At 34.6% G+C, this 15,781-nt stretch overlaps 2 pseudogenes; one reads left to right on the forward strand and one right to left on the reverse strand.

The window, feature by feature from the left end:
* Positions 1-201: 201 nt before the first annotated feature.
* On the forward strand, positions 202-1,938 carry LOC145674029 (NADH-ubiquinone oxidoreductase chain 5 pseudogene; annotated as a pseudogene).
* A 2,559-nt stretch (positions 1,939-4,497) lies between these two features.
* LOC145674593 (cytochrome c oxidase subunit 2 pseudogene) lies at positions 4,498-5,196 on the reverse strand (annotated as a pseudogene).
* Between the last annotated feature and the right edge of the window lie 10,585 nt (positions 5,197-15,781).

The raw sequence follows: 15,781 nt of genomic DNA on the forward strand, positions 1-15,781 counted from the left end.
AATTTATATTCTTGTTGAGGAGGAAGTGTACGAGAGTATTTATTATTGATGTTACACTGATTACCTTTAAATTTATTAATCTTTTTTGCCGGGCCGAGATTTCTATGGCTATAGGTGCTTGAGTAGTTTAGAATAAAATTTTAGTTTGTGGAACTAAAGAAGGTTTATTACCCTTAGGCCGTGGTTTGACCTTTCTCAATTTGTGTAACTAGTTTTACTCTTTTAAGTAGAATGAGTGTTTTTTTACTTCTTATAGGTTTGAACTTTTTAATTAATGGATATAGTGTATTTATTGAGTGAGAAGTTATTTCTTTTAATAGAAATAAAATTGTTATAACTCTTCTATTTGATTGAATGTCATTTATATTTATAAGATTTGTACTTTATATTTCTAGAATGGTAATTTATTACAGTGGGCAGTATATAGGATCCGAACGGTATCTTAATCGATTTATTATACTTGTATTAATATTTGTTCTTTCAATAGTTTTATTAATTATTTCCCCTAATTTAATTAGAATTCTCCTTGGATGGGATGGATTGGGCTTAGTTTCGTATTGTTTAGTTATTTATTATGAAAATGTACGATCTTATAATGCTGGCATGTTAACCGCACTTTCTAATCGTATTGGAGATGTAGCAATTTTATTAGCTATTGCTTGAATACTAAATTATGGAAGTTGAAATTATGTTTTTTATTTGCATAGAGTTTTAAATAATAATGAAATAGTAATTATCTCTAGTTTAATTATTTTGGCTGCAATAACAAAGAGTGCACAAATTCCTTTTTCTGCATGGTTACCGGCGGCAATAGCCGCCCCTACACCAGTATCGGCATTAGTACATTCTTCTACGCTTGTGACTGCTGGGGTTTACTTGTTAATTCGGTTTAGAGACGTTTTATTAAGTGTTTATGCTGGCGATGTATTACTTTTATTATCAGGACTAACAATATTTATAGCTGGTATTGGTGCTAATTATGAATATGACTTGAAGAAGATTATTGCTTTATCTACTCTAAGTCAGCTTGGTCTCATAATAATAATTTTATCTATGGGATTTCCAGTATTAGCTTTTTTTCATCTATTGACACATGCTTTATTTAAGGCATTACTTTTTTTATGTGCAGGAGCGATTATTCATGGTGTGGGAGATACGCAAGATATCCGTAGAATAGGAGCACTTGTAAGTCAGATGCCCCTTACTTTATCTTGTTTAAACGTAGCTAATTTGGCTTTATGTGGAATACCATTTTTAGCTGGCTTTTATTCTAAGGACTTAATTTTGGAGATTTCTTCTTTATCTTTAATTAATGTAGTCAGCTTTTTCTTATTATTTTTTTCTACCGGCCTAACTGTATGTTATTCGGTGCGTTTAAGATTTTATTTGACAGGTAAGGGCTTTGGGGGTACTAATATTCATTCTATTAGTGATAATGAAGGTTGAATTATGTGTAAGGGAATATTAGGATTAGTAGTAATAGCAATTTTAGGAGGTGCAACATTGAGTTGATTAATTTTTCCTTCTGTTAATTGTGTTGTTTTACCTTTATACCTAAAAATAGGTGCATTACTTGTGAGTATTGTAGGCTTGTGAGTTGGCATCTTACTATCAAGTTATTCTATTGGACAGCCTTTAATGTGTATGAAGTTTTATTTTAACTCTACAATGATAGGAAGTATATGATTTTTACCTTACCTATCAACAAATTATATTATTAAATTCCCTTTATACATAGGGGGGGTGTACTATAATAATATTGATCAAGGATGGAGAGAGTGTCTAGGTGCTCAAGGCATATATAATAGTTTTAGGGGCGGTTCAATGTTAATTCAACAATCACAAGACAATTTATTTAAAATGTATTTATTAATTTTTTTATTTTTTACAATTTTCCTTTGTTTCTTTATATTTGTATATTTAGGTAGCTTATATTGAAAGCATAGTATTGAAGATACTAAGAAGAATTATATTCCCTAAATAATACTCCCTGAGAGTACTCTCTTTTTTACCTCGAAAAGGTAATGTAATATTTATACTAAGGGGGTTATGTTATTTATATTAAGAGATGTTAACGGTCTAACCCGCTAAAGATAAAAGTTAGCAGCTTCTTCTTGATTAATTTCACATCTCCTTAGTTGGGGAGAGAATAAACCCAATGATATCATTAACAGTGAAATGCCTCTTTTTGGCTTCAACTAACAAGTAGGGGCCAAGAGGCCAAAGGCTCAGGTCGAAACTGAGTGCAATCGTTTGCTTCCTACTTATGAGATAAGTTGATAGCAACACCTTTTGGATGCAAACCAAATATTATAGTTAACTATTATCCCGTCCCGTTAGTCAGCTCATGTTAAGGATCCTTGATTTCATTCATGGTAAAGACCTATTAGGAGGATTACTAGGAATACTAGTCTAACTAGAGATCAGGATAGTGTATTGGTGTTGTTAATAGTAATTGTTATTGGTAATAGAAGGGCGATTTCTACGTCGAAGATAAGAAAAATTACGGCAATGAGGAAGAATCGTAGGGAGAAAGGGATTCGGGCTGAAGATTTGGGATCAAATCCACACTCAAAGGGGGAGTTTTTTTCTCGATCATTAATAACTTTCTTAGAAAGAAGAGTTGAAATGGTTATGACGATTAAACAAATAATAATAGTTAGTAAACCGGTTGTTAAGACTGTATTAATTGCCTATTTCATTTAATGATCTTTTTGATTGGAAGTCAAATATACTATATATATTAAATAGGCTTAACCTCCTCATCAATAAATAGAGATGTAAAGGAATAATCATACTACATCTACAAAATGTCAATATCAAGCAGCAGCTTCAAATCCAAAGTGGTGAGTAGGAGAGAAATGTGATAAAAGGTGGCGTAATAAGCAAGTGGCTAGGAATGTGGAACCAATAATAACGTGGAGACCATGGAAGCCTGTTGCTATGAAAAATGTTGAGCCGTAAACAGCATCTGCGATGGTGAATGGTGCCTCATAATATTCGTATGCTTGTAGAGCAGTAAAATATAGGCCTAGGAGGATTGTAAGTAGTAGGCCTTGTGTGGCTTGGGTGTGGTTGCCCTCTATTAATCTGTGATGAGCTCATGTTACGGTAACTCCTGAGGCCAGTAGAATTGCAGTATTAAGAAGGGGAATGTGTATTGGGTTGAATGGCACGATGCCTGCTGGAGGTCAGAAGGATCCAATTTCTACTGTTGGTGCTAATCTGCTATGGAAGAAGGCTCAGAAGAATGAGACGAAAAAGAATACTTCAGAAATAATAAATAAGATTATGCCTCACCGAAGACCTAATGTAACTTGCATAGTGTGCAATCCTTGATATGTTCCTTCTCGAGTTACATCTCGTCATCATTGAATTATAGTTAGTAGTGTGATTAGTATGCCTAGGAAAAATAGAGAGGGGTCATATTGATGGAATCATTTAGTAAGTCCTGTAGTTGTAATTAAGGCGCCTAAGGCCCCAGTAAGCGGTCAAGGGCTTTGATCAACAAGGTGGTAAGGATGATTTTGTGGTGCTGACATAAGTAACTTCTCTTGAGTATAGTGTAACTAGAACTGCAAATACATATGATTGAATTACTGCGACGGCAGATTCTAATATTAGGAGGGCAATTTGTCCAATTATTAGTAGAGAGAGTATGGAGAGAGATAAAGAAGGGCCTGTATTACCTAGTAAGGTTAAGAGGAGATGGCCTGCAATTATGTTTGCTATTAATCGAACAGCTAAAGTTCCAGGCCGAATGATGTTGCTAATTATTTCAATACATACTATGAATGGTATGAGAGGGGCTGGGGTCCCAGAAGGAACGAGATGGGCAAATATGTGTTGGGTGTGATTGATTCAGCCATAGATTATGAAGCTTATTCAAAGAGGGAGGGCGAGAGTTAATGTGAAGGTTAGGTGACTAGAGCTAGTAAATACATAAGGAAATAGGCCCATAAAATTGTTAAACAAGATGAAGGAGAATAAAGAAATAAATAGGAAAGTTCTTCCTTGATAACTAGTAGGACCAAGAATAGTTTTGAATTCCTTATGGAGAGTTAAGGTAATTTTATTTCATAAAATGTTTGGTCGTCCTGGTAAGAATCAGAATGGGATTGGAATAATTAGAAGACCAATTACTGTTCTAAGTCAGTTAAATGATATATTTATGATTGAAGTAGAGGGATCAAAGGTTGAAAAAAGGTTTGTTATCACTTTCAATTTATAGTTGTTTTTTTAATAGTAGTGTCACTTAAGGAAGGATCGGGGGTATTTGAATTAAAATATATAATAGATGCAAATAGAAGGTAACATAGGGAAAATATAATAAATAAGATAAGTCATTTTAGGGGTGATATTTGTGGAATAGAAAAATACTATTGGGTAGTAATTTAAGCTTGACATGCTTACGTTATAATTTAACTAATTTTTCCATTGGAAGTAATTGTTATTTTACTATCTTTTGGTTTAAGAGACCATTGCTTACTTTCAGCCATCCAATGAAAGTTCTTGTATTATTTTTGTTATTCATTTAATGAATACTGAGTGAGGGCAGGCTTCAACAACAATTGGTATGAAACTGTGATTTGCACCACAGATTTCTGAACATTGACCAAAGAATAGACCTGTGCGTGTAATGTTGGCTGCTACTTGATTTAAGCGTCCTGGAGTAGCATCCGCCTTAATACCAAAGGCGGGCATGGCCCATGAGTGAAGAACATCGGCGGCGGTAATTAGGATACGAATATCAATGTTAATAGGTAATACAATACGATTGTCTACATCTAATAGACGAAATGAATTGGGATTTATTTCATTAATAGGAATTATGTAAGAATCAAATTCTGTTAAGGAGAAGTCAGAATATTCATAACTTCAGTATCATTGATGCCCAATTGTTTTAAGAGTGATTGCTGGTTGATGAATTTCATCTAATAGATATAAGAGTCGTAAGGATGGGAGAGCAATGAAGATTAGCGTAATGGCAGGTAAGATTGTTCAAATAGTTTCTAGAGTTTGTCCTTCTAACAAATTGCGGTTAATATATGTGTTTGGTAGAAGGGAGGCTAGTAGATAGCCTACAAGAACTGTAATTATGGTCACAATGAGTATTGTGTGATCATGAAAAAATGTTATTTGTTCTATTACAGGAGATGCTGCATCTTGAAGACCTAGCTGATTTCAAATGGCCATTTCTAAGGAAGACAATTATTCTTATATTTGGGGCTTAGGCCCAATGCACTTATCTGCCACCTTAGAAGTTTGTTAATAAGGGAAGTTCTGCATAACTATGTTCCGCAGGGGGCAGGTTTTGAAATCACTCTAGAGAGGTTGTTTGTTGATCCGAAAAGATTACTGGTCGAGCTCTTGCGAAGGCTTCTCATATAATAATTACAAGTACTAAGACAGCGATGAAAGAAAGGAATGAGCCAATACTTGATACTATATTTCATGTAGTATAAGCGTCTGGGTAATCTGAATATCGACGCGGCATTCCTCTTAGTCCTAAAAAATGTTGAGGGAAGAATGTGATATTTACTCCTATAAATATTACTAAGAATTGAATTTTTAGCCATGTGGGGTTTATTGTTGTTCCTCTAAATAAAGGAAATCAATGAATAAGTCCCGCTATGATAGCGAATACGGCACCTATAGATAGTACATAGTGAAAATGTGCTACTACATAGTAAGTGTCGTGGAGAACAATATCTAAAGATGAGTTTGCAAGTACGACTCCTGTGAGGCCACCTACGGTAAAAAGGAAAATGAAGCCTAAGGTTCATAAGATTGAAGGTGAATAAGTTATTTGTGCTCCATGAAGTGTGGCGATTCATCTAAATACCTTAATTCCTGTAGGAACAGCAATGATTATTGTGGCTGCAGTAAAGTAAGCGCGAGTGTCAACGTCTATACCAACAGTGAACATATGGTGAGCCCATACAATAAATCCTAAGAATCCAATTGCTAGTATTGCATAAATTATTCCTAAAACACCGAAAGTTTCCTTTTTACCACTTTCTTGGGTTACAATATGTGAAATTATACCGAATCCTGGAAGAATTAAAATGTAAACTTCAGGATGACCGAAGAACCAGAATAGGTGTTGATATAAAATTGGATCTCCTCCTCCTGAAGGATCAAAGAAGGAGGTATTAAGATTTCGATCAGTTAAGAGCATTGTAATAGCCCCTGCTAGCACGGGAAGGGATAAAAGAAGCAATACAGCAGTAATTACTACAGATCAAACAAATAATGGTATTCGTTCTAAGGTTATTCCAGGAGTTCGCATGTTAATTACAGTTGTAATAAAATTTACTGCACCAAGAATTGAGGATACACCGGCTAGATGGAGAGAGAAAATAGAAAGATCGACAGAGGCTCCGGCGTGAGCAATAGCTCTAGAAAGAGGGGGATATACAGTTCACCCTGTTCCCGCACCACTCTCTACAATTCTTCCTGTTAATAGTAGGGTTAGTGAGGGCGGTAGTAATCAGAATCTTATGTTGTTTAGACGGGGGAATGCTATATCGGGCGCCCCTAGTATTAAGGGTACTAATCAATTACCGAAGCCCCCAATTATAATTGGCATAACTATGAAGAAAATTATAATAAAAGCATGAGCAGTAACAATTACATTATAAATTTGATCATCACCAATTAGACTACCTGGCCGACCAAGTTCTGCTCGAATAAGAAGACTTAGTGATGTTCCTACTATTCCTGCTCAAGCCCCAAAAATTAAGTATATTGTACCAATATCTTTATGGTTTGTAGAAAATAATCATCGTTGCAAATGAAATTAAATAGGATGGCCGAAGCACTAGGCGATAGATTGTAAATTTATTTATGGTTAAATAAACCTCCTATTAGGTTTTATAGTCAATATTTATGATATCGGACTGCAATTCCGGAGTAGTAGTTAATATACTAAGACCTAAAAGATCGCCTTTTATTTATAGCTTTGAAGGCCATTAGTTTTTTTAACTTAAAGTCTTGTTTAAAACATGTTGACAGTTAGAGGTAAAATGATTATGCCTCTTAATGAAGTAATAATGAATATTGATCTAATTGATGTTTCTTGATTTTTTTTCACTAAAGATGTTCATGTTTGGTTATGGTGATTAATAATGAAAGCAGCATAGGCGATTCGTATATAATAGAAAAGGGTAATTAGTGCTGTTATTACTATTAGGGTGAGGATGATAAATGATATTTGTTCAGCAGTTTTTATAATGATGATTCACTTGGGTAAGAACCCTAAGAATGGTGGGAGGCCGCCTAAAGATAAAAGACTAGTAAAAATGGCTAATTTTGTTGTTACAACGATTTTATTAGAAAAGGTTTGGTTAATATGAAATATTTTGTTTATTGCGAAGAGAGTGACTGCTATTGCTGAGAGTAAGGCATAAAATAGGAAGTAGAGGGATCATGCTATATCACTTAATAGTAGGGCTATAAGTATTCAGCCAGTGTGATTAATAGATGAGAACGCTATGATTTTACGTAGTGATGTTTGATTTAAGCCTCCAATTGAGCCTACTAGTAAGGATAAGGTTAAGGTTAGGTAGATTAAATTTGTAGGTTTTAAGCTGTAAGAAAGTAGACCAAGGGGAGCCAGTTTTTGTCATGTTATTAAAATAATGCAGTCTATTCAAAGTATGGCTTCTATTACTTCAGGTATTCAGAAGTGGAGAGGGGCTGCACCTATTTTAAAAAGTAAGGAAATAGTGATTAAATAGTATGTAGTTTGCAGACCCATGTAGAGTAAAATGATTGCTATTAAAAGTAAAGATCTTGCAATGGCTTGTACTAAAAAGTATTTTAAAGCAGATTCGGTGTGACGTTGATTATTAGTCTTTGAAATCAGGGGGATAAATGATAGGAGATTAATTTCAAGACCAATTCAAGTACCAAATCATGATGAGGAGGTTAGGGAAATAAGGGTTCCTAACACAAGTGTTCTAGAAAATAAAAGAGTCTTAGGATTAGTGAGCATTAGAAAAAGAAGAGTAATCTTCATATGCGGGGTATGAGCCCACTAGCTTATCTTAGCTTATCTTTCTACACCTTAGTGTAGGGTGCACGTTGATTTTTGATGTCAAAGGTGAAAGTTTAATTCTTTTAGGTGTAATAAGAGTATGTTGAAATACTTGATTTATCCTATCACGATAATCCTTTAATCAGGCATCTTATTATTTAATAATTATTTATAATGGTATATGAGAATTTAAATAGATTAATATTGTGTTATGATAATTAAATTTAGAAGGATTATATATTAATAATAATTAAGACTTGAAAATCTATTAAATCCTCTTAATTAGCCTGAGATACCGGCTAAAGGTATATTAATAAGCTTAACGTATCCAGTATATGCTAGTTTTTACAGCATATGTGTAAGGAGAAAATAAATATACTTGTATAGGATACAATTTTGTTTGAGGGGGGAAAAAAACAAAATTGTATCCTAGACAAGGGGAAAATAGGGTTTATTTAATACTAATTTTTATTAATTAGGTTAAATGTATAATTAATAATTACTTATTTTAGCGTTATGAATTAACAGTAAAGTATTATCCTGGCTTTTCTTCTCTTGTTTAACTAGTTGTACATGTAACCTTTTGGGTAAGAAGTAAGCATTATTGATCTTAAAGTAAAATAATGAGGTATTATTAGTCGCAGTACTTGATTTTGTTTATTAATTAATGTTTGAAGCAGTTAAGGTTTAAGAGACCCGGCGAAATTCGTGCCAGCCGCCGCGGTGAGACGAGGGGGTTGAAGGGAAGAATTGGTGATGGTTAAACTATAGTTATAAGTTTAGATTGAAGAACTTGTTTTGTTTATTTTTAGGTGAAATTATTATTTAAAATAATGAGTTCTATGTTTGAAGCTATGAAATTATTTTTTAAACTAGGATTAGATACCCTATTATTTTTAATGTAAAATGTGATACCTGGGTAATAGTAGTTATGTTCTTGAAACTCAAAGGATTTGACGGTATTTTAGGCTGTTCAGAGGAATCTGTCCCGTAATCGACAATCCACGATATATTTTACTTACTGTTGTCGGCAGTTTGTATACCGCCGTAGTTGAAGGTATTAGGGAGAGGTCAAGGACCTTCATTACCTTTATTGAGGAAGACTTCAGGTCAAGGTGCAGCTTATCAGTAAGAGGAGATGGATTACAATAGAATGTTTATACGGATTTTATTATGAAATTATTTAAATGAAGGTGGATTTGAATGTAATGTTAGTTATGTTACTATTATGAGTATGGCTCTAAAATATGTACACATCGCCCGTCGCTCTCATTTGTCTAGGTGAGATAAGTCGTAACATAGTGGGTGTACCGGAAGGTGCACCTAGATTGAATTAATAGCAAAATAGAGCTTGTTAGTTGAGCTATTCGTTTACATCGAGGAGGTTTCTGTGCAATTCAGATTATTTTGATTGAAGGAGACACTTATTATATATGCATATTTTTATTAAGATTAAGTGAATCAACTTTAATTGATGTTATTGTATAGGGTATAGAGTTAATTTGTTAGTATTATAGTTAATTAGTACCGTGAGGGAATGTTTAAATAGATGAAATTTTTTTTGAAGGAAGAAAACATGAGATGTTGTACCTTTTGTATCAGGGGACACTGAATAATATTATTATATAATTATTTCCCGAAATGGAAAGAGCTAAAGTATTATTATATTGTAGGTGGCATATTATTTATGAATTTTATTTTAGTGGTGAGATGCCTTTCGGTTTCTATTATATCTGGTTGTACAAGAATTGGGTTTAATTCAGCCACAGTTAGACTTGTTGTGAGGTTGGTTCATTATAGTTTTGCTGTGAGTAACAGTAAGGGGGATTTGCTCTTTACTTTTGTTTATTTATAATGTGGTTTTATGTTAGATGAAAGATGTGGGCTTAGAAGTAGCCATCATTTGTAATTTTGTTATAACTTATTTGAGTTATTTATTATATTTTATTGCATTTAATTTATTATTGTACTATTGTTTTAAATTAATTAAGACAATTTATAATGGTGTTATTAGTATATTGGTGAGAATGATTAAAGGAATTCGGCAAAAATTTCCTCCGCCTGTTTATCAAAAACATGTCCTTTTGTTAAAATAAAAGGTCTGACCTGCCCAGTGAGGTTTTAAACGGCCGCGGTATTTTGACCGTGCGAAGGTAGCATAATCATTAGTCCTTTAATTGTGGGCTTGTATGAAAGGTTGGACGAGTGGAAGACTGTCTTTATTTGTAATATTGAATTTTACTTTTGAGTGAAAAGGCTTAAATGATTTAGGAGGACGATAAGACCCTGTAGATCTTTATATTTAAATATTAATTTTTGTAGTTGGTAATGAATAAATTTGCTATTTGACTATTGCGTTGGGGCGACGAGAAGGTAAAATAAACTCTTCTTAATATAATTACTTTTAAGTATTTCTGTGATCCTTTATTAATGATTAATAGACTAAGTTACCTCAGGGATAACAGCGTAATTTTTTTTGAGAGTTCATATCGACAAGAGAGATTGCGACCTCGATGTTGGATTAAGATTTTGTCTAGGTGCAGAAGCTTAGTACATAGGTCTGTTCGACCTTTAAAATCTTACATGATCTGAGTTCAGATCGGCGTGAGCCAGATCGGTTTCTATCCTTTAGTTAGGAAGTAGTACTTTAGTACGAAAGGACCAAGTACTAATAATATTTATTGTTAGAGAATAAAAATAATAGTCATTACTTTGGCAGATAAGTGCATTAGATTTAGGATCTAAGAATGGATGAATTGAGTCCAGGTAATAATGTATTATGATTATGTTATAGGTGTGATTTCTTACCTGATTTTAATTATTTGTGTTTTAATTGGGGTTGCATTTTTGACTTTATTAGAACGAAAGGTTTTAGGCTATATTCAGATTCGGCGAGGTCCTAATAAGGTAGGTATTTGTGGTTTACCTCAACCTTTTGCAGATGCAATTAAGTTATTTACTAAGGAGCAAGTATTTCCTACTATATCTAACTACTATCCTTATTATTTAGCCCCTGTTTTTAGTTTATTTTTGTCTTTGTTAGTATGATTAAGAATTCCTTATTTAAGTGTTATGTTGACTTTTTCTTTAGGTTTGTTATTTTTTTTGTGTTGTACAAGTATGGGTGTGTATACTGTAATAATTGCTGGTTGGTCTTCTAATTCTTCATACTCTTTGTTGGGAGGTCTTCGAGCAGTAGCACAAACTATTTCTTATGAAGTTAGCTTGGCATTAATTTTATTATCTTTTGTATTTTTGGCTGAAAGATACGGACTGTTGAGTTTTGGCTATTATCAAGAAGAGTTATGATTTTTATGAATTACGTTTCCTTTGGCATTGGTTTGATTTGCTTCTTGCTTAGCTGAGACTAACCGTACTCCTTTTGATTTCGCGGAAGGTGAGTCAGAGCTTGTTTCCGGATTTAATATTGAATATAGAGCGGGGGGATTTGCTCTTATTTTTATGGCCGAATATGCTAGTATTTTATTTATAAGAACTTTATTTAGTATCTTGTTTCTGGGACATGATATTTTTTCTATTTTGTTTTTTTGTAAGGTAGTATTTATTTCTTTTGGGTTTATTTGAGTACGAGGAACATTACCTCGATTTCGGTATGATAAATTAATATATCTTGCTTGAAAGTGCTTTTTGCCTCTATCTCTTAATTATCTTTTATTTTTAGGGGGTATAAAGCTTCTTTTTATTTCTCTTTTAATTTAAGTGTATTAAATTGAGAATAAGTTCTTAGAGCTTTGCTCTGTTGTATGTTTTCAAAACATATGCTTATCCTCAGCCAAAGAACTAAGTCTTATTTAGTAAGAAATCTCATAAAGAGGAGAGGTAAGGCACAAACAGGAAGTAAGCGAAATAAATGACTGTGAGAATTTGGCCTGTTAAGATATAAGGATCTTCTACTGGGCGGGCTCCAATTCAAGTTAAAAGGATTACTGTGCTAACTATAATTCAGAATATGATTTGATTAATGGGATAGAATTGTAGGCCTCGTATTTTTCTGGTATGGAAGAATGGCATAATTATTAAAATGAGGATTGATATTACTAAAGCAATAACTCCTCCAAGTTTATTAGGAATGGAGCGAAGAATAGCGTAGGCAAATAAGAAGTATCACTCTGGTTGAATATGTACTGGTGTAACTAGAGGGTTGGCGGGGGTGAAGTTTTCAGGATCTCCGAGTATATAGGGATTTCAGAGGGTGAGTAATATTAGAGCTGTTATTATAGTTAGAAAGCCAATAGTGTCCTTAGTTGAAAAGTAAGGGTGAAAGGGAATTTTGTCTTGATTTCTATTAAGGCCAAGGGGGTTGTTAGACCCTGTTTGATGAAGGAATAGAAGATGTACTATTGATATAGCGGCTACAATGAAGGGTAAGAGAAAATGGAAAGCAAAGAATCGATTTAAAGTAGCATTATCTACGGCGAAGCCTCCCCAAATTCATTGTACTAGCATTGTTCCTAGGTAAGGAATAGCTGATAATAAATTTGTAATGACTGTAGCACCTCAGAAAGATATTTGACCTCAAGGCAGTACGTAGCCTACAAAGGCGGTTGCTATTACTAAAAGTAGAATAGCAACTCCTACTCTTCAAGTATGGAGATAAAGATAAGAACCATAATATATTCCTCGGCCGACATGTAAATAAAGGCAAATGAAGAAGAATGATGCTCCATTAGCATGTAAGGTGCGTAAAAGCCAACCAAAATTTACATCTCGACAGATGTGAATTACTCTATTGAAGGCTAATTCAATACTTGATACGTAATGTATTGCTAGGAATAGACCTGTGGCAATTTGAATAATTAAACATAAGCCGAGAAGAGAGCCAAAATTTCATCAATACGAGATGTTAATAGGAGCTGGAAGATCTACTAAGGCGTTGTTAGCAATTTTAAAAAGCGGGTGATGTAAGCGAATTGGTGTTGACATATGATTTAGAAGGCCGAAGGGGACCTTGATATAATGAAGTAATTTTTACCACTGCAATTAATGTAATAAATAGGTATGTTGCTAATATAATAGTGTTCATTAGGATTGATGTTATATAAAATTTTATACCAGGAATTTCTTGGTAATTAGTTGTATAGTGATGTGGATCTGGTAATGAAATTATATTTGGTAGTAGAAGGGGGTCGATAATTATTATAACAATTAGGAGCAATGGAACTAGGAAAATTAGTAGGAAAAGATTAGGTGTTAAGGTAAATATTTCATTTGATGCTAGTCTTGTAACATAAATAAATAGAACTAATATGCCCCCTAGAAAAACTAAGAAGAGAATGTAAGAAAATCAAGGAGATTCTCTTATAGTTGAGATAGTTAGGCAAGTAGTAATAGTGTTGACAATGAGTATTAGTCCTATTGATAGGAGGTGAGATATTTGAATTAGAATAAATCTTAAAACTACTAAAATTATAAGTAATATTCAGGTTATTTTAATTTCAAGAGGTAGTTTATAAAAATATTAGTTTTGGGGACTAAAGATAAGTTTGTACTTTCTCTTGATGCTTTTAGAATCTTTATTCATTAATGGTTTACAAGACCAACGTTTTGTACCAACGCATTCTATACCAACGCATTTGCTCTTAATTTAATGTAGAGGCTGCGGTAGCTCAGTGGTAGAGCGGTCACCTCTAGTGCGATGAGGCCTTTGCTCTGATCCCAGGATTCCAAGCTCTTCTGGCAAGTGGGCTTTCTGGTGGATAAACACAGTGTGCATGGGTTTTCTCGGGGTTCTCCCCAACCCCGTAGCCAGACCAAAATTTGGGGGGGAGGTAGAAGTTAGGGGGAGCTCGACCCAATCATATGATACTTCACCACCATATTATAGTTCATTTGCAAGCCTACCGTGAAACTTTTACGGGGCCAGCCAAAGTTTAGAGGGGCCCGGCCCCCTAGCCCCCCGTGGATACGGGTCTGGTTCTCCCATTTCTTCCCACTCTCTTCATTCCACTATCTTTTTCATTCTCTTTGGGGTGGGAGACCCGGGTTCGATTCCCGGCGGGAGCTCATGTGGTTCGGATTCCACGTTAATCAGTAGGTCCACGTCTCATATAGCCTCGCTGCTGCACGGGACGTTAAACCCAAAACTCAACTCAACTCAACTCCACTTTTTCATTCTCATCATCATCGTCTCCTTTTGCCTACCCAACACAACAGTGGGAAGTAAAATTTCATTTATTTTTTAATCCAACGTCCGACAATTGTGCTCCAAGTCTAAGAGAGACAGGGATAGAGATGGATAGTAATGGTGTAATGAAAATGTGGACGTTTCTTGGCAATTTTTGCATGGGTTTGTGACCTTGTTTCCAATCTGAATTGAATCCTTAGCAGTGGAGTTTCAGCACTTTTATGAGAGGCAGAAACTGTCGCATGCCCCTGCCGTAAAGAAGAAGGTGAAAGGTAGGGGCTGAGTCCTGGAACTCCGGACCTTCCCCGAAATCGCTACTTTTATGCCTTTTTATAATTTAAGGGCAATTTTACATATTTTAATGCAATTTGTCTTCGTATTGAACTTGGAACCCCTCCGAAATAAATTCCTGCGTACGTTTCTTGTAGGAAGAAACTGGAGAATCCTGGAAAAGCCCACGAACATGGTGTTTCTCATGTAGGCAACATTTTTTATGGTAGAGAAATAGGCATATTGGACTGCGATGACTCAGTGGTAGAACTAACCTGCATGCATGAGGTCCCAAGTTTGATTCCACCTCCGTCAAGTGGGCAGTGTGAGTAAACATCTTACATGGGTTTTCTCGGGATTCCCTCACTTTCTTCATTACAGCACTTTCGCTCATTATCATCATAACGTCTCCGTGAGCTTCGTAGCATAATCGTCGGACGTTACACTCCAGCAGAAATTGTTGCCGACATGGACGAAGATCAGTGGAGGCAAAGGGGGGCAGCTGCCCCCCACTTTTCTGAAATGGCCTATTAATGTTTATAGTTTCAACCAGGGAAATTTGTATATCAACATTGATATACAAATATTCAGATCATGACTTGCCCCCCCCCCACTTTTAACGTCCAATCGCCGCCACTGGTTGCCGTTATTCTGAAGTAGACAGATAATTCTTCAATCTGAATTATCAAGAAGTTGGTATAATGTTGGAGGAAACGGGGAATCTCGAGTAAACCTCGTCGATGAAAAAGAAAAGTCTTGAGAAATTGGACAGTGATGAAAAGGAAAATGTTCAACTGTGTGTGTAGTAGAAATAATTAACGCACTTAAAATACAAGTCATCATGGTATTCATGGAATAACTGTAGGTGTTTATTTTATATAAATTCTGGGTGTACTAATAGTTTGAATTTTTTTGCATGTTTATATTTGGTTTATATCCTTTTTCGTCTTCTCGTATTTGAGAACCCCGTTTCTGTGCACCGTTTCTCGCTTTTGAGGAAGATATTTCTCAAATCTTTTTGAGAATTGTGTTCCTCAAATTGGGGTTATACGTCTCATTTCTTCAAATGTTACTTTCTCAATTTTAAGAAAAAATACTTTTTTTCTCAAATTTGAGAAAGCATTTGCACCCTTAGAAATGAGACAGAATTCCTCGCATTTGAGTCATTATTTCTCAAAATGATTTGAGAAAATCAAAATCTCACTTTTAAGAATGTATTACTCGGTGCACAGGTAAGAAACGGATGCTCTCAAATACGAGGAATATTTTCTCGAATTTAAGAAACCATTTTTAACAGTGTATAGAATCAATCTAGGGCGACGATT

The sequence above is a fragment of the Thermobia domestica genome, chromosome 17 (assembly GCF_964235325.1).
Source record: "Thermobia domestica chromosome 17, izTheDome1.hap1.1, whole genome shotgun sequence".
Classification (NCBI taxonomy): domain Eukaryota; kingdom Metazoa; phylum Arthropoda; class Insecta; order Zygentoma; family Lepismatidae; genus Thermobia; species Thermobia domestica.